The sequence below is a fragment of the Somniosus microcephalus genome, chromosome 13, assembly GCF_052327205.1.
Source record: "Somniosus microcephalus isolate GS21.2 chromosome 13, FLI_Smic_1.0, whole genome shotgun sequence".
NCBI lineage: Eukaryota > Metazoa > Chordata > Chondrichthyes > Squaliformes > Somniosidae > Somniosus > Somniosus microcephalus.
Window position 1 is genome coordinate 126,688,421 of NC_140999.1, and position 21,628 is coordinate 126,710,048.

A 21,628-nucleotide genomic window follows, 5' to 3' on the forward strand; every position below is an offset into this window, starting at 1 on the left:
TACATCCCTTTTTAAAATAGGGACGAGGGATAAACCCGGCAACTGCAGGTCAGTCAACCTAACGTCGGTGGAGGGGAAACTTTTAGAGACAATAATCTGGGGCAAAATTAATTGGCATTTGGAAAAGTATGGGCTAGTAAATGAAAGTCAGCACGCATTTGTTAAAGGCAAATTGTGTTTGACAAACTAGATCGAGTTATTTGATTAAGTAACAGAGAGGGTTAATGAGGGTAATGCGGTGGATGTTGTGTATGTGGACTTTCTAAAGGCGTTTGACAAAGTACCACATAATAGACTTGTTAGCAAAATTAAAGCCCATGAGATTAAAGGGACAGTGACAGCATGAATCAAAAATTGGCTAGGGGACAGAAAGCAGAGAATATTGGTGAATGGTTGTTTTTCAGACTGGAGGGAAGTATACAGTGGTGTTCCCCAGGGGTCGGTATTTGGACCAATGCTCTTTTTATATATATTAATGACCTGGACTTGGATATACAGGGCATAATTTCAAAGTTTGCAAATGATAAGAAACTTGGAAATATAGTAAACAATGAGAAGAATGTCTATGGCTTCAGAAGGATATAGACAGACTGGTGAACTGGGCAGACACATGGCAGATGAAATTTAATGCAGAGAAGTGTGAAATGATACATTTTGGTAAGAAGAGTGAGAAGAGGCAATATAAACTAAATGGTAGAATTTTAAAGGTGGTGCAGGAACAGAGAAACCTGGGGGTGTATGTACAGAAATCTTTGAAGGTGGCAGGACAAATTGAGAGGGCTGTTAAAAAAGCATATGGGATCCTTGGATTTATTAATAGAGGAATAGAGTTAAAAAGCAAGAAAGTTATTCTAAACCTTTAGGGGGAAATACTTGTTAGGCCTCAGCTGGAGTATTGTGTTCAATTCTGGGCATCATAATTTAGGAAGGATGTCAAGGGCTTGGAGAGGGAACAGAAGAGATTCACTAGAATTGTACCAGGGATGAGGGACTTCAGTTATGTGGAGAGACTGGAGAAGCTGGGGTTGTTCTCCTTCAAGCAGAGAAGGTTAGGAGAAGATTTGTTAGAGGTGTTCAAAATCATGAAGGGTTTTGATAGAGTAAATAAGGAAAAACTGTTTCCAGTGGCAGAAGGGCCGGTATCCAGAGGACACAGATTTAAGGTGATTGGCAAAAGAACCAGAGGCGACATGAGAAAATATTTTTTACACAGCGAGTCCTTGCGATCTGGAATGCACTGCCTGAAAGGGTGGAGGAAGCAAATTCAATAGTAACTTTCAAAAGAGAATTGGATGAATACCTGCAGGGAAAACATTCACAGGGCTATGGGAATAGAGAAGGGGAGTGGGATTAATTGGATAGCTGTACCAAAGAGCCGGCATAGGCATGATGGGCCGAATGGCCGCCTTCTGTGCGGTATCATTCTATGATTCTGGGAGAGTGCCTGTACTACCCAGTATCTAGTTCCTTCCATGGCAAACTTTTTGAAAATGCTGAGATATGACATGCCCTTTTAAATACCGACTCGGCCTGCTGATTTCTCTCTAGTGGTATGAATGAGGTGGTGGTGTGGTGAAGTATGTTGAAAGGATATATAAATGGAATTTTTAATATTGTTGCAGCAGGGCAGAATATATTTTCACACCATGATGGGCCAGATCTTTAATAGTATTGCTGCTGCTGCTGATTCCAATAGCAAAATAGAACTGTGAATGATGCAGAAAAGCAGACACCTCCAGTGTGAGCTTAGCATCGGAAGCTGAACTACTAATGAGGATGATATTTTTTCAGAATATATTTACCAAAAAGTGAATTAAGCTCCTCTGCTGGATTTCTTCAAAAGCCATTGAAAATGAACAATCATTCTTACTTTACTGAATATACAGCAGCTGGATACAGTTAGCACAGCGTATCTAATATCTAACCTTTCAAGAATAAAATGGTGGAAACAAATGATGAGATACTTTGTCTACTATTATATTAAATCATGTCAGCTTGGCTTGGTTGGTAGCACTCTAAAGTCAGCAAGTTGTGGATTCGCACCCAACTCGTGTACTTCAGCACATAATCTAGGCTAGTACTACATTGCAGTATTGAGAGAGTGCTGCATTGTTGGAGGTGCCACCTTTGGATAAAACTGTGGGTCCTACCTGCCTCTTCAAGGATGAATTCCATGGCATTATTCTCCCAGCGTCCTGGCCAAAGTTCATCCATCAATGCCACCAAGAACAAATTAACTGTTTGTTCACATCGGTGTTATTTGTGGGATCTTGCTGTGTTGGCTGTTGCGTTTGCAGACCTAACGATCACAGCATCTCAGAAAAATTAATTGCCTGTGAAGTAGTGTTTCAGCTGTGTTTCCCGTGCCCCCTATGATTGAACAGTCTACTGATGCTCAGTGCCAGGGCATACACATGGATACAGTAGTATGGAAATCCATGGCTTGTGAACACAGTGTCAGCTGTGGCTCAGTTGGCAGCACACTTGCCTCTGAGTTAGAAGGTTGTGGATTCAAGTCCCACTCCAGGGACTTGAGCACATTTTTTAAAAAAGCTAGGCTGACACCCCAGTGAAATGTTGAGGGAGTGCTGCATTATGAGAGGTGCTGTCTTTCGGATGAGACATTAAACCGAGGCCCCGTCTGTTCTCTCAGGTGGATATAAAAGATCCCATAGCACTATTTTGAAGAAGAGCAGGGGAGTTATCCCTGGTGTCCTGGCCAATAATTATCCCTCAACCAAGATAACAAAAACAAATTATCTGGTCATTATCGCATTACTGTTTATGGGAGCTTGCTATGCACAAATTGGCTGCCATGTTTCCCACATTACAACAGTGACTTCACTTCAAAAGTACTTCATTGACTGTAAAGCGCTTTGAGATGTCGGGTGGTCATGAAAGGCGCTATATAAATGCAAATCTTTCTTTAAGAGTGCTACCAACCAAGCCAAGCTGACACAATTTAATACAATCACTTATATGAGGTAGCAGAGGGTGACCACCTTCACTGGAACTGTACACCAGAAAGGAGTCAACTTCAGCCCAAAAAATGAGGGGAGAAAATTGTTTTTTTTTAAATAAACTGATTTGTATTAAAAGTTAGATTTTATTTTACAGTGCTTTAAGGGACGATTCATAATTTAAAATTAATAATTGGTTTATTTACCCTATGTTGACATCTTTCTGTATTTATACCTTATGTCACAGTTTTTCTCTGACATTTCCAGTTTACCATGACAATCCCTAAATTCGTTTGCAGGAGGCCCTGACCATCATTTTCCAATCCTCTCTGGCTTCAGGTGTGGTGCCAGAGGACTGGAGTACTGCTAATGTGGTACCCTTGTTTAAAAAGGGAGAAAAGGATAGACCGAGTAATTACAGGCGAGTCAGCCTAACCTCGGTGGTGGAAAAATTATTGGAAAGAATTCTGAAGAACAGGATAAATCTTCATTTAGAAAGACACAGATTAATCAAGGATAGTCAGCCTGGATTTGTTAAGGGAAAGTCATGTCTGACAAACTTGATTGAATGTTTTGAGGAGGTAACAAGGAGGGTAGATGAGGGTATTTCATTTGATGTAGTGTATATGGACTTTAGCAAGGCTTTTGACAAGGTTCCACATGGCAGACTGGTCACAAAGTTAAAAGCCCATGGGATCCAGGGCAAAGTGTCAAGTTGGATTCAAAACTGGCTCGGAAACAGGAAGCAGAGGATAATGGTTGATGGGTGTTTTTGTGACTGGAAGGCTGTTTCCAGTGGGGTTCTGCAGTACTAGGTCCCTTGCTTTTTGTGGTATATATCAATGATTTTGATTGAATATAGGGGGTATGATTAAGAAGTTTGCAGATGATACTAAAATCGGCTGTGTGATTGATACTGAAGAAGGAAGCTGTAGACTGCAGGAAGATATCACTAAATTGGTCAGGTGGGCAGAACAGTCAAAAATGGAATTCAATCCAGAGAAGTGTGAGGTAATGCATTTGGGGAGGGCTAACAAGAAAAGGGAATAAACATTAAATGGTAGGACACTGAGTAGTGTAGAGGAACAAAGGGACCTTGGAGTGCATGTCCACAGATCCCTGAAGGTAGCAGGCCAGGTAGTTAAGGTGGCTAAGAAGGCATACGGAATGCTTGCCTTTATTAACCATGGCATAGAATACAAGAGCAGGGGGGTTATGCTTCAACTGTATAAAATACTAATTAGGCCTCAGCTAGAGTACTGCGTGCAGTTCTGGTCACCACATTACAGGAAAGATGTGATTGCACTAGAGAGGGTACAGAGGAGATTTACAAGGATGTTGCCAGGAGTAGAGAATCTTAGCTATGAGGAAAGACTGCATAGGCTAGGTCTGTTTTCCTTGGAACAGAGGAGGCTGAGGGGAGACCTTATTGAGGTGTATAAAATTATGAGGGGCATAGATAAAGTGAATAGAAAGGTCCTATTTCCCTTAGCAGAGTGGTCAAAAACCAGGGGGCACAGATTTAAAGTAATTGGTGGAAGATTTAGAGGGGATTTGAGGGGAAATTTCTTGACCCAGAGAGTTGTGGGGGTCTGGAACTCACTGCCTGAAAGGGTGATAGAGGCAGGAACCCTAACCACATTTAAAAAGTGCTTTGATGTGCACTTTGGACGCTCTAACCTACAGGGCCGTCCAAGAGCTGGGAAATGGGATTAGGCTGGATAGATCTTTGTTGGCCAGCGCGGACATGATGGGCTGAAATGACCTCCTTCTGTGCTGTAACTTTCTATGATTCCAAGATTCTAGGAAGAATTTCCAATCCTTCTGGGCAAGGCTTGATTAGAAGAGGAAGCAAACATGAGGTATAAAAAATTACTTAATATATTTTGTAGTTTTACAGCATAGTTCTAGATAAATCTCCTGTGTAACAACTTGGATCTCATACACTCTTTAAGATTTGAACTCATTACTATTAATAGTTAACTAAAGGACAAACCACGTTGAGTGCCAGGAGCCAGTTAGATCGGTTGGTAATTAGAGCCTCATATAGAATTACTCTAATGTGCTTACACTGTAGAGATCCAATACAAATACAATTGCTCACATTTAACAACAAGGCTGCTTCAAGATCTGACTTGAATGAAGCTGAACATGTTATTCTATCATTTTTGCTCTTGATCCTAACACTCCACTGCTTAACAAGCAGAACTGGAGGTGATACCACTTAGCTTCTGAAGGTGCGGAAAGCAACAAAAGCTTAATCTGGTGATTCATCTCAGGCCAATTAAACAAAAAGCCATCATACTGAGATCAAGAACCAGTACTTCTGACTTTCAGTTGCCTAAGTCTTCTCACGCCTCCACAAAAAAGGCTTTAAATTTCAAAATTCGAGCTATTAACCACAACATAACACATTATGGAATATCTTTTAGAATTTACAGTACAAAAGGAGGATATTCAGCCCATCCCTCCTTTATCGGTGCTAGTTCTTTAACTGAACCTAACTACTTTAACACCTTTCCTTCCCCTTACCTCATATTCTTTTATATTCTTTGTTTTCAATAAGCAATCCAACTTTAAGTGATGTTGAGCCTTTGCTTTAATAACCACTTGTGATAAACCACTGTGGTCTAATAATTCTCTGTGTGAGAAACATCTGCTAAAATCCCCTTTTTGTTCTTTTGGTGATATTCCTGAGTCTCTGGGCTAGGAATTTGGTGCATTTGCGCCTCTCATTAGTGCCCCCGGGGGGGTGCAAATGACTTTTCGCCCGGGTGCGGCGCTGCTAACAACTCCCGCTAAATTCAGTGGGTGTTTAGTGGCGGCGGTAACCAGTAGCGCCGCACTCCGCTGCGCAGGCAATGACGATGTCATCACCGCCCTGTTTTCGCCCTGCCTGCAAAATTGGCCCGCGCCCCCTGAATCTGCACCGGGCAATGACAGCGACCGATTCAGGGGCCGGGAACGGAGCGGCAGGAGGCTCGCGGGGCGCTAAGTAAAGGGAAGGTGACGGGTGGGGAAAATAAAATCAGCCAACTTACTTGTGGTGGCCCGTTGCGTCTTTGAACACGGGGTCCGTGCTGTGATCTGGCAGTCTGGCACTGCTCCTCAGTGCCGAGCTGCTGGCATGGCTCCCCGCTCCCTGGTGGTCCAAGTAGGGCTCCGCAGAGCTGTGGGCTTGGGCCCTCCCCTTAACGAGGGGAAGAGTCCTTCCATGTGACAGCGCTACGTGGCCCAGTGCGTAGCGCTGCAGAATGCACCACCCCGATATTTGGGCTTGAATTTGTGCTCCACCTTGTGAGATCCATGATTCTGAGGATATGCTGTTATTCAATAATCACACGGATGCTGTAAATTAACAATAAACAGGTCTTTACTGGAGGAGGGTAGTCTCAAGACTGGGGGTACAGAGGCATGCGCAAAGCTTATATACAGGTGTGGTCACTGCCGGTACTACAGTATACAGGAGCTATAAAAGTAGTTCTGACTTAAAGGCACATACACTACAATTCCTCCTCTTTTAGATTAGTAGTACCCCTAATATTCAAATAACAATTAACACTTTAACATGTACATTAAACAACAATAGTCCATTTATAGATTCAGTCTTTGGGGCGGCTTCCTGACCCTTTCGGGATAGCGCCTTTCCGGAGGTTCTTGTTCTTGGTGCAGATGCGATTCTGACCCTTTTCATCGGGTAGTTCATCAGGTTCCACTGCTACTGGTTCTGAGGTAGATGCTACCGGTATGTTGGGTTCATCCCCAGGTACTCGAGACATGGGGTTGACGCGTTCCTGTGACGCTAAGATCTGATTGACGTGGCGTCTCACAATGTTCTCCCCGACATCCACTGTGTACATTAATGGCCCCTGCCTTGTGCATAACGTTCCGGGTTGCCATTTCTCTGTTCGATAGTCACGGGACAAGACTGGTTGCCCTACATTGAAGCTCCTTGTCGGCTTCTCATTGATGTGCTGGAATTGTTTGTCCTCAACATTTCTTCGCACATTTGGTCTGAGCAAGTCCAGACGAGATCTCAACCTTCGGTTAAAGAACATCATGGCCGGGGTCTGGTTGGTAACTGCATGTGTCGCGTTTCGGTAGGCTAATAAGAAATTGTCCATCTTATGCTGTAGTGGAATTTCATCGTCGCACATGGCCTTTATTGCCTTCTTAAAGGTTTGTATGAACCTCTCAGCCAATCCATTTGTGGCTGGATGATACGGGGCAGATGTGTAATGCCTTACTCCATTCCTTCTCATAAATTTTTGAAACTCTTCGGACACAAACTGTGGTCCATTATCAGAGGAAATCTGCTCTGGCAAACCATTTCTGGCAAATATGGTCCGTAGGACTGCAATCGTTTTCTCTGTAGTGGTTGAAGATATTTTTATCACCTCAAGCCACTTTGAATGAGCATCCACTGCTATTAAGAACATTGAGTCCATGAATGGACCAGCAAAATCAATATGCACCCGTTGCCATGGAGAGGAGGGCCACCCCCATGGGTGTAGAGGGGCATGTGGTGGTGCATTTTGGACCTTCTGGCATCCTGAGCAGCTCTTAGTTAGGTCTTCGATTTGTTGATCGATTCCCGGCCACCACACATAAGCCCTAGCAAGGCTTTTCATTTTCACTCCCCCCAGATGACCTTCATGTAGCTCATTTAGCACTCTCTCCCTTAACTTGGGTGGAATCACCACTCTGGATCCACACATCACTGTCCCCTGGCATACAGACAGCTGTTCTCTTCTGGATGAGAATGCTGGCAACAGTGAGTCGCCATGTGTTGGCCATCCCCTCACCATCAAATCATATACCCGAGACAGCGTTGGATCATTGCGGGTCTCCTTCTCTATATCCGCGTTCGTTACTGGCAATCGTTCAATTATAGACGAATAAAATATCTCGATAAGGTCCACTGCTGGTGCTTCCTCCACAGTAGGCAGTGGCAGGCGCGATAGCCCATCAGCGTTCCCATGCTGTTTCGTGTCTTTATATTCTATTTCATATTGATTCGCCCCTAGAAACAGGGACCATCTTTGTAACCACTGTGCAGTCATCACTGGAACGCCCTTCTTAGGATTAAAGATGGAGACAAGTGGTTGGTGGTCAGTCAGCAAGGTGAACTTCTGCCCATGCAGATAGTGGTTGAATTTTTTTACTCCCATACTAGGCTGAGGGCCTCCCTGTCAATCTGGGCGTAGTTGCGCTCAGCTGAGGTTAGTGACTGAGACGCAAAGGCTACTGGCATCTCCAACCCATCTGGGAATTTGTGCGACAGCACCGCTCCAATACCATAGGGTGATGCATCACATGCCAAACGAATTGGTAGTGCTGGGTTGAAATGGGCCAACAACTCTTTTGATGTGATCAATTCTTTACACTTCTGGAAAGCTCGTCTACGTTCATCATCCCACTTCCATGGTACCCCTGTTTGCAGTCGGGTGTTCAGTGGGTGTAATACCGTGGACAAATTTGGTAAGAGCTTGTGGTAGTAGTTTACCAGCCTGGGAACGATCTCAATTGTGACACATTTTCTGGTGCTGGAGCCTTGACTACTGCCTCAATCTTGTCAGGGGACTTATGTAACCCCTCTTCATCGATGACGTGGCCACAATACGAGATCTGTTTCTGGAAAAACTCGCACTTGTGGTGATTAGCTCGTAGCCCATACTCCTTTAATCTGGTGAGCACCTTCTCCAAGTTGGCGAGGTGATCACTGTCATTTTTGCCCGTGACCAAGATGTCGTCCAAATAACACTGGGTCCCTGGAATCCCTTGCAGGACCTGATCCATCGCCCTTTGCCAGATAGCCGGAGCCGAGGCTACTCCGAACACCAGCCGGTTGTATTGATAGAGACCTTTATGAGTGTTAATCGTAAGGTATTGTTTCGAAGCTTCTTCTACCTCCATTTGCAAGTACGCCTGGGCTAGATCAATTTTGGTGAAGCGTTTACCTCCAGATAGCGAGGCGAAAATATCCTCAATTCGTGGAAGCGGATATTGTACTGTGTGAAGGACTGGGTTCACTGTCACCTTAAAATCCCCACAGATGCGGACCTTCTTTGGTTCCCCAGGCATATTACTCAACGACCTCTTCATTACAGGAACGATGGGTGTAGCCCACTCGCTCCAGTCCACTTTGGACAGTACTCCTGAACATTCCAACCCTTCCAGCTCTGCTTCAACAGCTGGTCTGATCGCATAAGGCACTGGTCTGGCCTTAAGAAACTTTGGGCTTGCATTTTCCTCTATTTTAATCATTGCTGTTACGCCTTTTAGTGTTCCTAGTCCCTCCTGGAACACTTCTTTTGCGTCAGTTAGCATTTTTGACAGTCGTCCAGGTGTGACGTCGTCATCCTTGTTGGCCTCAACCTTCAGTGCCTGTATGGAATGCCAATCTAATTGTATCTTCCGGATCCATTCACGTCCTAGCAGTGGTGGTCCTCCATCTGGCAATACATATATATCCATTTTAGGTATTTCCTGGCCTTTATATATCACTTTCACCCTTATTTTTCCTTTGGGGTAGATTTTTTGCCCCGTATACGTCTTCAAGACAATCTCTGTAGCTTTCAAGGGTGTATGTGAAAATAGCCGCTTGTAGTCCCTTTGATTTATGACTGTTGGGGCTGATCCTGTGTCCAATTCCATTTTCACTTGGACTCCGTCTATCTTGAGTGTAACCCAGATAGTCTGGTGATCCTCCATTTCGGTTACCTGATGTAGTTTCAGGCAACCCAGCTCCTTGCTTCCGGAGTCTGTGTCACTTTTCTGTTCGTCTGAACCACTGTCCATCACCTGGTGTACCTTTTTGTACTTCTCCTGTGGAGATTTCTTACTGTTGGTTTTCTTCCCAGACCTGCAGACTCTTGCTATGTGTCCTGCTTTCCCACACTGTCTGCACACTTGGTCCTTGAACCAGCAATCTTTCTGGTCATGTGTTGTTCTGCCGCAGCGATAGCACTTCCCTGTTCCATAGGACATTTCATTGGTGCCATATTCTTGCGGTCTCCGTTGTATCTCTACAGCGCCCCTTGCGGCTGCTTCGTGTGATACTGCCATACTGAAAGCTTTGTCCAGCGTAAGATCCTTTTCTGATAGAAGCCGTTTCTGGGTTCCTTCACTTTGTAGCCCACACACAAACTTGCCCCTTAACGTATCTGCTAGTCCCGCTCCAAACTGGCAGTGTTTCGATAGCTTGCACAGTTCCGTTAGGTACTCAGCATTGCTTTCGTCTTTGTTTTGGTTCCTTTTATGGAACTTAAATCTTTCTGCTATCAGCAGCGGTGTGGGGTTTAAGTGGTCCTGTAGGGTTTCTACTATGCTTTCGAAATTCTTGTTCACTGGCTTCTCTGGGGTTATTAGATTTCGCAGTAACCCATAAGTTTTTGCACCCATGGAATTTAACAAAACCAGTGCTTTATTAGCATCTGGCACTTCATTTGCCCTGCAGTACACCTCAATACGTTCCACATATGTTGCCCAATCTTCGACTTCATTGTCGAACGTAGAGATACTGCCACTCTTCGGCATCCCTGGGTGTGAGTTAAATGTCAAAAATGGCATCTCCCGCACTTCCCCTTCTTCTCCGCTGGCAAAAAATGGCATCTCCCGCGCTTTCCTTCCTTCCCGCGCTCGCCCTTCTTCTCCGCTGCGGCTTCTAAAAATGGCGTCTCCCGCGCTCTTCCTTCTTCTCCGCAGCTCAATGGCGTCTCCTGCGCTCTCCCTTCTTCTCCCCACAGACCCTGTTCAGCCCGTGAGCCCTGGCTGTGCTCTGCGCGTTCTTCTTTTTTTTTCCCGACGCCGCTCGGTCTTGAACCCGGCTGTTTCTTTACCCTCTCTCTCTCCGGTTTGTTTTCTTTTTCTCGACGCCGCTCTGTGTTCAACCCCCGGCTGCACCCTGCATGCTTCACCCTCTGCCTTACCCCATCGACGCTGCTCGGCTTTCTCTCCACCGTCGGTCGGCTCCAGCCACCGCTGCTCGGGAAGGGTCTGCGCTGGACCTGTCGTCAGCCTCTTGCTGATCGTCGTGGCTGGGGAACCAAGCCCGGCTCTCCACAGCCTCCCCTGCGATGTTCACTCTCTGCCTGACAACTGGGCGGTTGCTCGTGGTCGACGCCCGTGTTCCTGGCCTCGACTTTTTTTTTTTTGCAGGTCGATTCGAATCGACACTCGTCGCCACTGCTAGATCCGTGATTCTGAGGATATGCTGTTATTCAACAATCACACGGATGCTGTAAATTAACAATAAACAGGTCTTTACTGGAGGAGGGTAGTCTCAAGACTTGGGGTACAGAGGCATGCGCAAAGCTTATATACAGGTGTGGTCACTGCCGGTACTACAGTATACAGGAGCTGTAAAAGTAGTTCTGACTTAAAGGCACATACACTAAACACCTCACTCTTGGAGCACTAAAACTGAAGTTAGAAATCGTCAGTGCTATTTTGGGCTGGCCGCCCAGATGATGTTAGCAATGTTAACAAATGTTTCCCCCTCTGATTCTGTGTAACTGATTCACCAACCAGTGAAAACAATCTTTTGTTGTTTATCCTCTTAAAACGTTTCATAATTTTAAAACCACTTACCCTTCTATGTTCCAGTGAAAAAAAGTCCCACTTCTGTTTTTAGCCTTTGTTCATAACTATAACCTTTCATTTCCGGTATCATTCTTGTGAGCTTTCACTATACCTTTTCCATGGCTCTAAAATCCTTCCTATAATGGCATGTCTGGAACTGCACGCAGTACTCCAAATGTAGCCTAACCAATGTTGTGTACAAATCCAACAAAAGTCTTTGGCCACAATTTTACCGGCGCTGAGAGGGCGGGTTTGGAGACGGGTCCAGAGTTAAAATCAAAATGATTGATGGCGGGTTGCAAACCCGCCACCATCCCGCCTCCACACAACTTTACAGAGTGTCGGGTCAGCGAGTCCCGATCAGACCTGATACCAAGCGGCGGGAGAGCCACTTAAGGCAGTTAACAGCTTGTTAATGGCCTAGAAAATCCAATTTTAAGAGGCTCTTCCCATTTTACTACATTTCCAGCATGTTGCACGTCGTGTGACAAACATGCCAGCTGATTGTGCCGGGCTCAGCAACTCGCTGAATAGTTCACAGCTGCACCTGCAGCATAAAAGCGGACCTGTAACATGGCTCACTTTCAGATGCCAGAACTTTCTGTTTTGAGGTCTTGGAACACATTTTGCAGCTCTATTGAGCTTGTGACTGTTTAAGCTGCGATCCATATGCTCTGTGACCTCCTTGGAAAACCCTCTTCCCACATTGACTGTGCGCTTATAACATCTATTCCTCAACTGAGATATATAACAGCAGAATGGGAGCCATTTATACCCTCTCCTCCTGGTCCTCAGAATCAGAGGAAGAGCAGCCGTGGCAGCAGCAGAATGAGGCACAACAGCAGCACCAACAATAGGAGCGCCAACCTCCTCCTCAACCACCTGATGCTGCACAGGGCAGATGGCGTTAGCGCAGGGCTGCACTGCGCCGCAGGAGATACCCCCAACACAGGATTTACAGGCCAAGGATGAGCTTCCTCAACATGAGTGAGCAGCAGCACCAAAGGAGGCTGAGACTTTTGCGAGAGGTAGTCGCTTACATCTGCACAATGCTGCACCAAAACCTGCAGCCCAGAGGGGTGGGTGGACACTCCTTACCAGTGGCTGTCAAATTCACCACCGCACTTAACTTCTTTGCTTCAGGGTCCTTCCAGGGATCAGCAGCTGACATCAGCAGCACCTCCCAGTCGGCCACACACACTTGCATCATGCAGGTCACCGATGCCCTCTTTGCAAAGTCGCACAATTACATCCACTTTTCCATGGATGAAGCAAGTGTAGCCGCGCATGCGGTTAGCTGTGCAAATATGACAGGCTTCCCAAGGGTGCAGGGTGTCATAGATTGCACACATGTGGCCATTAGGGCACCCCATCACAACCCAACTGTATTTGTCAACCGCAAGGACTTCCACTCCCTTAACATCCAGCTGGTGTGTAACCACAGGAAGAACATTATGCATGTTTGCGCCAGGTTCCCTGGCAGTTGCCATGACTCGTTCATCCGGCGACAATCTACCGTGTCTCAGCTGTTCAATCCGCCAACCCAACTTTCCGGATGGCTACTTGGAGACAAGGGCTATCCCCTGAAGACGTGGCTAATGACACCGATGAGGAGGCCATTAAACGAAGCTGAGGAGCACTACAATGAGAGCCACATCTCCACCAGAAGCATCATAGAGCAAACCGTCGGCTTGCTCAAAATGCAATTCGGATGCCTCGACAGATCTAGTGGAGCCCTACAGTACTCACCAGCCAGGGCCTTCAGAATCATTGTGGTCTGCTGTGCCCTGCACAACATCGCACAGCAGCGTGGATTACCGCTGCTTGAGGAACAAGTGGCACAGCACGCAGCCTCCTCAGATGAGGAGAAGGAGGCAGATGAGGAAGATCTTGCAGAGGCGGATGTGCCAGTTCCACCAGCACGTGAGCACATTGCTGGCCGTGAGGCAAGGGATACAATAATCCATGCCATATTCGCGTAAGTTTACGCAGCAAACACAAGTGGCTGGCACATGGAAATGAATGCCTGGCCGACCTTCTTAACACAGCATACAGCACCTGTACAATAAACTGTGTTTTTTTTTATCACTCTCACTACCATCATTACAGATGAAAGGTGCCCTGACCCCTCACTGTGCAACTTCCATTTCTGAGCACATAGAGAGTCATAGAGTTATACAGCACAGAAAGAGGCCCTTCGACCCATCGCGTCCGCGCTGGCCATCAATCCCTGTCTAATCTAATCCCATTTTCCAGCATTTGGTCCGTAGCCTTGTATGCTATGCCATTTCAAGTGCTCATCCAAATGCTTCTTGAATGTTGTGAGGGTTCCTGCCTCTACCACCCTTTCAGGCAGTGAGTTCCAGATTCCAACCACCCTCTGGGTGAAAAAGTTCTTCCTCAAATCCCCTCTAAACCTTCTGCCCCTTACCTTGAATCTATGCCCCCTTGTTATTGACCCCTCTACTAAGGGAAAAAGTTCCTTTCTATCTACCCTATCTATGCCCCTCATAATTTTGTACACCTCAATCAGGTCCCCCCCTCAAGTCTTCTCTGCTCCAAGGAAAACAACCCCAGCCTGTCCAGTCTTTCTTCATAGCTGAAGCGCTCCAGCCCAGGTAACATCCTGGTGAATCTCCTCTGCACCCTCTCCAAAGCAATCACATCCTTCCTATAGTGTGGTGACCAGAACTGCACACAGTATTCCAGCTGTGGCCTAACCAGCATTTTGTACAGCTCCATCATAACCTCCCTGCTCTTATATTCTATGCCTCGGCTAATGAAGGCAAGTATCCCATATGCCTTTTTAACCACCTTATCCACCTGTTCTGCTGCCTTCAGGGATTTATGTACATGCACACCAAGGTCCCTCTGATCCTCTGTCTTTCCTAGTGTCCTGCCATTCATTGTGTATTCCCTTGCCTTGTTAGTCCCTCCAAAATGCATCACCTCACACTTTTTAGGGTTAAATTCCATTTGCCACTGTTCTGCCCATCTGACCAACCCATCTATATCGTCCTGCAGACTGAGGCTACCCTCCTCGCTATTTACCACCCCACCAATTTTCGTGTCATCTGCAAACTTACTGATCATACCTTTTACATTCACATCCAAATCATTAATGTAGACCACAAACAGCAAGGGACCCAGCTCCGATCCCTGTGGTACCCCACTGGACACAGGCTTCCAGTCACAAAAACAACCTTCGACCATCACCCTCTGCCTTCTGCCACTAAGCCAGTTTTGGATCCAATGTGCCAAGGCACCCTGGATCCCATGGGCTCTTACCTTCTTGATCAGTCTCCTATGCAGGACTTTATCAAAAGCCTTACTGAAATCCATGTATACCACATCCACTGCACTACCCTCATCCACACCTAGTCACCCCCTCAAAGAATTCAATCAAATTGGTCAGACATGATCTTCCCATGACAAAGCCATGCTGACTATCATTGATTAATCCCTGCCTCTCCAAGTGGAGACTAATTCTGTCCCTCAGAATTTTTTCCAATAATTTCCCTACCACTGATGTTAGGCTCACTGGCCTGTAATTCCCTGGTTTATCCCTACTACCCTTCTTGAATAATGGTACTATGTTAGCTGTTCTCCAGTCCTCTGGCACATCCCCTGTGGCCAGAGAGGTTCTGAAAATTTGTGTAAGAGCCCCTGCAATCTCCTCCTTTGCCTCACACAGCAGCCTGGGATACATCTCATCCGGGCCTGGGGATTAATCCATTTTTAAGCCTGCTAAAACTGCTAGTACCTCCTCCCTCTCGATGCTAATATGTTCAAGTATATCACAGTCTCCCTGCCTGATTTCTATGTCTACATCGTCCTTCTCCATAGGCCAACTCTTTGAATCTTTGCCATCGCATTTCTTTAATACAATTGAAATAACGATGAAAAACATAACTTTTTATTAGATCAAAACACCCAAGTGACTACCCTTGTGACTGTGTGTTAACTTTCTCTGATGCATAACTCTACGTGGTGCTTCCCCTGTGGCTTCAGCAGATGTAGAGGCACCTTGCTCACTTCTATGCTGCGCCTACTTCAACGCCTTTGGTGGGCGTCCTCTGAGTTTGGGAGCCTGGAAGGGTTCCATAACAGTCTGCTCCTCCTGCGGCTGTGTTGGGGCTGAGATGGCCATCTCAGTTGGGTGAGGAATCTGGGGCTCTGACCGAGGGCTCTGCAGTGGCATGGTAGTGTGAGCGCTTGGAGAGGAGCCTACACTTCCTTGTTGTCGACCACCAACATCCCTCTCATGGGTCACCCACACTTCACTGCTAGCAATTAGCTGGAGAGCACCTTGCTGCACATCAGTGGGGCCATGAGGACCCATCTCTGTACTGACAGCACTCATAATGGGGATGTCCATGTACCTCTGGTTCCTCTCCTCAATAGATGCCCATCTATGCTCAATAGCATACCATCTATTTAGAAGAGTCACCATGTTCGTTTGAGTCTGGCGATTTATATCCTTCATGGAGGTTGCCATCCATTCCATGGCGGCACCTACATTTGCCATTGCGTGCACCACGGCATTGCTCATGTTTGACATGGACTCCTCCATTCTCTGCACACTCGCAGCTACAGTGGTTGCAAACCCAGTCAGAGCCTCCTGCACTTGTTCCTGAAGTTCCAGCACCGCTCTCTTTCTGGATGGTCCCAGAGGCACAGCGTCCACATGCAGCTGAGCAGAGCTAGGAGCGTCCCGCACCCTCCGACGAGGACTCGTCTCTGCTGTCCCTGTCTCCACTATCTGCTGATGCTCACTTGTGAGCTGTGATACACCAGGTGACAACACTACTCTATCTCGGGAATGACCCACCGAGGTGCACGTCTCTGCGCTGGTGCTAGGTGCACTCATTTCTGCTAATGCTGCTCCCTCAGAGGCTGCAGCTTCCTCTGAGGAGGCTTCTGGCTCTTCCTCCTGGACAGTGGGGAGGGGAGCTCTCGATGGTCCTGTGGGGGAGTAAAGGCATGAGTTAGAGATGTGATATTAATGTAGCAGACACATCCCATTGTGCAAATGATCAGAACTCAACCTGTATGAACATCAGGTGCCATATCAGTCACTCATGAAATCTAAATGAGAGGGTTGCAAATCTATTCTGTCACCAGCTTGCTCTACTGCGCCCATCTCTCCATCCCCCACTTCCAGCTCCTCTGCACCTCCGATGATCTCGATAGCAGCCTCTTCAGCGGTAATTAAGTGCACCATGGAAGGTGGGCCTCCTCCTGTCCTCCCCCTCTCCCTCTTATTGTGGGCTCTCTTTTCCTGCAATGAGGGACATAATCGGAGTTTGAATGAGAATGTTGGAGTGAGTGTAGAGAATCCATAGCATAGATGCTTAGAGGGAGACAAAGTTGGAGTGAGGTGCCAATACCAAGGGCCCTCCCTGTGCATTGTTCGTTGCTGCCATTGCATAACAGTGATAGCGAGTGTGAGGGGTGCATAGTAGAATGGTGGAGTGATTCTGTACTTAGAGGTTAAGAAGAGCAAGGAGGTTATGCTTGAACTGTATGAAACACTAGTTAGGCCGCAGCTAGAATACTGCGTGCAGTTCTGGTCACCACATTACAGGAAGGATGTGATTGTACTGGAGGGGGTGCAGAGGAGATTTACAAGGATATTGCCTGGGCTGGGGAATTTTAGCTATGAGGAAAGATTGGATAGGCTGGGGTTGTTCTCTTTAGAACAAAGGAGGCTGAGGGGGGACCAAATTGAGATGTATAAAGTTATGAGGGGCCTAGATAAAGTGGATAGGGAGGGCCTATTTCCCTTAGCAGAAGGGTCCATAACCAGGGGGCATAGATTTAAAGTAATTGGTCAAGGTTTAGAGGGGATTTGAGGAGAATTTTTTTCACCCAGAGGGTGGTGGGGGTCTGGAACTCACTGTCTGAAAGGATGGTAGAGGCAGAGGCCCTCATCACATTTAAAAAGTACTTGGATATGCACATGAAGTGCCGTAACCTACAAGGCTACGGACCAAGTGCTGGAAAGTGGGATTAGGGTGGATAGCTCTTTGTCAGCTGGCGTGGACAAGATGGGCCAAATGGCCTCCTTCTGTGCGGTAACTTTCTATGATTCTATGATAGAGAGAGAGGGATGGTTAAGGGTGTAAGGGATGTAAGGATAAGTTGGGATGTGCAGGAGTAGGTTGACAATGCAGAGTGCTGGTGATGAGAAGAGATGGGAAGCAGATTGAAGGTAAGTGTGATGTTATACTCACTTTTGCTGAGCGTAGCAAATCATTGAACCTTTTCCTGCACTGAACCCAGGTGCGTGAACACAAAGACCTGGCGCTAACCTCCTCAGTAATTTGCAGCCAGGCTGCCTTGGTTTGCTGTGGAGGCTTCCTACATCTATTGGAGGGGAACAGAACCTCCTTGCGCCCTCTCACTCCCTCCACAAGAACATGGAGGGAGTCATCATCGATCTTAGTGAAGCTTTGGCTCTTGAATCAGTCATCTCGCTATCAGTAACACTGAGAAGCATCAGAATGTGAATGAAACACCAAAGCTGCATGTGCCCCTTAAATGCAGTTGGATGGAAGACGCCAGCAGAGGCAAGCAACAGACCCGAACTCACTGATTGGGCCGGGTAACACGCACGGTGGGCTTAATAAGCCCAGTTAAGTCAAAGTAGTTATTTCAGTGCAGCTGAAACTGGCAGCGGGACAGGAACGCTCTGACCAGCCAACCCGACGCAAACCCCCCTCCTATGGCAAAATCACAGCCTTTGCTTTTGTAGTCAATGGCCTAGAAATTGAGGTTGCGCTGCGCCGGGGCTTAACGCCGGAAATTTAGCGCCGGTGCTAAGTCGCGCTGCGCGCGCCAAAAATTCAGTAGCGCCGCGCCCAAACGGCTGCCGGCGCTACTGAAGGCTGTTTGCGCCTGAAAACTGGCGCTATTCCGGCGCTGCGGCGCCCGATGCGGTGCGGCAGGCTCGGGAAGTGCAGGCCTCCTCCTTCCGTTAAGGAGGAGCTGCCTGCACCCGGCCGCGGCCCGCGCAAATCTCTGCAAAAATGAGCCCGGCACCTCGGACAAGTGCCGGGCTTGCATCTGTTCCAGGGGGGGTGGGGGAAGAAGTCCGGGGAGGGAGCTGCGGGCAGGCGGCCGGTGGGAAAGCGGCCGGCCGCCGCGCCTCCTTAAAGCGCCGGCGCAGACTCCGGCAACACTCGTTTGCCGGGCCTAGAAATTGAGTTTTGGCGCAGCCAGGGCTTTAGCGCCGGAAGTTAGTGCCGGAGCTAAGTCGCGCTGGTCGGGCCCAAAATTCAATAGTTCTGCGCCCAAACGGCTGCCGGCGCTGCTGAGAGCTGTTTGTGCCTGAAAACTGGCGCAACGCGCTGAATTTCGGCGCTATTCCGGCGCTGCGGCGCCCGCTGCGGTGCGGCAGGTTCGGGAAGTGCAGGCCTCCTCCTTCCCTTAAGGAGGAGCTGCCTGCACCCGGCCGCGGCCCGCGAAAATCTTTTTAATAATGAGCCCGGCACCTCGGACAAGTGCCGGGCTTGCTTCTGTTCCGGGGTGGGGGGGGGGGGGAAGTCCGGGGAGGGAGCTGCGGCCAGGCGGCCGGCGGGAAAGCGGCCGGCCGCCGCGGTGCCTTTAATGCGCCGGCGCAAAGTCATGTAAGACTCTGTTGCCAGAGTCTTAGTTGCGGCTGCCACGGGCGAGGCGGCCGCAACTGAATTTCGGCGCTGGGGCCCGTCGGCATGGCAACCGGGACGCTGCGCACACCGATGACGTCATCGGTGCCGGCGCAGCGCTACCGGTCTACCGCGGCGGAAGGGCCCCAGGCAACTTCGGCGCCGGCGCCAATTGCAGCGCTAGGCCCTCTAGCGCCGCAAAATCGGCGCTAAGGGCACTGAATTTCTAGGCCTAAATATTTGTTTTAAATCATCATGTTTTTAAAATGAGTTAAAATTACAATAAATTAAATATTTTAAACAAAAATTAAATTAAAAAAATAATAATTAAAGTTTTTTATTGGGCTAAAAATAAACTTACCTTTTTAAAAAATATTTTAAAATTATAAATGAGTGAAAAAAAAATGTTAAACTTTTTTTCAACTCTTATGCTGGTAAAAGCAGGCCTTACGCCTGCTTTTACCAGGCATAAGATTTCTAAGGGTTTTCAGCGGGCGGAGGTTCTGCAGAAAGTGGAACTATCCACCCACAGAAGCCCTTCTCTTGTGCAGGCGTCCGATCTGTCAAGCGCATGCTTGAAACCGGCACTTCCAATGTCCCTACGGGTGTGTACACAGCCCGTACACACCCGTAGGCCTCGGAAAATACGGATTATCTTTATTCTTTTACATCAACATCAGCAACAGCATGCTAATTCCAGTCTTCCTAATGGAACATAAGACAAGAGGACGTGTTAGATTTAATAGGCCAATGGAGAGCCTGTAGGAGAGGCCAAGGTTGGAGATGAGCTGGTAAGAGAGGTAAAGGCTGGGCAAGACTCACATATCTTATGCTTTCGTATAGTATTTCAATACTCTTACACTCAGTAGAGGCTTTGCATAGAACATTTTCTCAGAGATTTCCAAGACCTCATTGGGACTATTCTGTGTCTGGTGCTACCAGAGAACCTCTGAGCCTGTGTCCAGTGCCAGTGAGCTTCAAGGAGTGGGTGCTGATGTCACTGTCTCTCCAGAGAGTGGCAGTAAACCCACTTTCCTAAGGACCCTTTCAATGCCTTCACATGAGGGAGCTTCAGACATGGGCCTGGCATCCCTTGCTATTGCAAGTGCCAACCTCCCAGAAGCTGATCCTTCTGGCTCAGAAGCTGCCATGAGGCAAGGGTCACCTTGGGTCTCTAAGGCTCCAAGGGAACCATCCCAGCTATCCACTGCTCAATCTATTGCCACTCTAGGAGCATCTGTAGGAATAGTAAATTGGGAACTAGAGTTAGTAACATAGCTGGTACAAAGAGTAGTGATGGTGTGAAGAAGTAGTTATAGATAGGAAGAATGGATTTTTGTGGCGTGACCTGGAAAATGTTATTGTTTAAAGTAAACATGGCTTGACCACATAGAGTTAAGAGTTTATTTTTGTGTCTGCTTTCAACTTTTGGGAGTTGGATGATGGCAGGGGAAATATTAGATGAAATAAAAATAGTGAGAGAGGAAGTATTAAGGGGTTTAGCAGCTTTAAAAGCGGATAAATCCCCAGGCCCATATGAAATGTATCCCAGGCTGTTAAGCGAAGCAAAAGAGAAAATAGCAGAGGCCCTGACCATCATTTTTCAATCCTCTCTGGCTTCAGGTGTGGTGTCAGAGGACTGGAGGACTGCTAATGTGGTACCCTTGTTTAAAAAGGGAGAAAAGGATAGACCAAATAATTACAGGCCAGTCAGCCTAACCTCGGTGGTGGGAAAATTATTGGAAAGAATTCTGAAGGACATGATAAATCTTCATTTAGAAAGACATGGATTAATCAAGGATAGTCAGCACGGATTTGTTAAGGGAAGGTCTTGTCTGACAAACTTGATTGAATTTTTTGAGGAGGTAACAAGGAGGGTAGATGAGGGTAGTGCATTTGATGTAGTGTATATGGACTTTAGCAAGGCTTTTGATGAGGTTCCACATGGCAGACTGGTCACAAAGTTAAAAGCCCATGGGATCCAAGGCAAAGTGTCAAGTTGGATTCAAAACTGGCTCGGAGACAGGAAGCAGAGGGTAATGGTTGATGGGTGTTTTTGTGGCTGGAAGGCTGTTTTCAGTGGGGTTCCGCAGGGCTCAGTACTAGGTCCTGTAGAAATTAACGGGGATGGAGTTAGAACTGGGGTTATTGTCTCTGGCCAGTCAGAAGTATCTGAGCTGCTCCAGAGCCCCGTGTGGTTTCGAATCACTCCCCTTTTCTGGTTCTGACCGCCGGACTTATTCAGTAGCGATGTAGACAAAACGAGACTCATGGTTGGGTGCAAAGAAGACCAGTATTTATTGAAATAAACGGAAATAAATTGAAAATAATCAATACAGCACGCCTATGCTTAATACAGCACCTTTACTTAATACAGTACACTTATGCTTACTACAGCACTCTTTTGCTTAGTAGAACAATCTTTTACTTAATGCA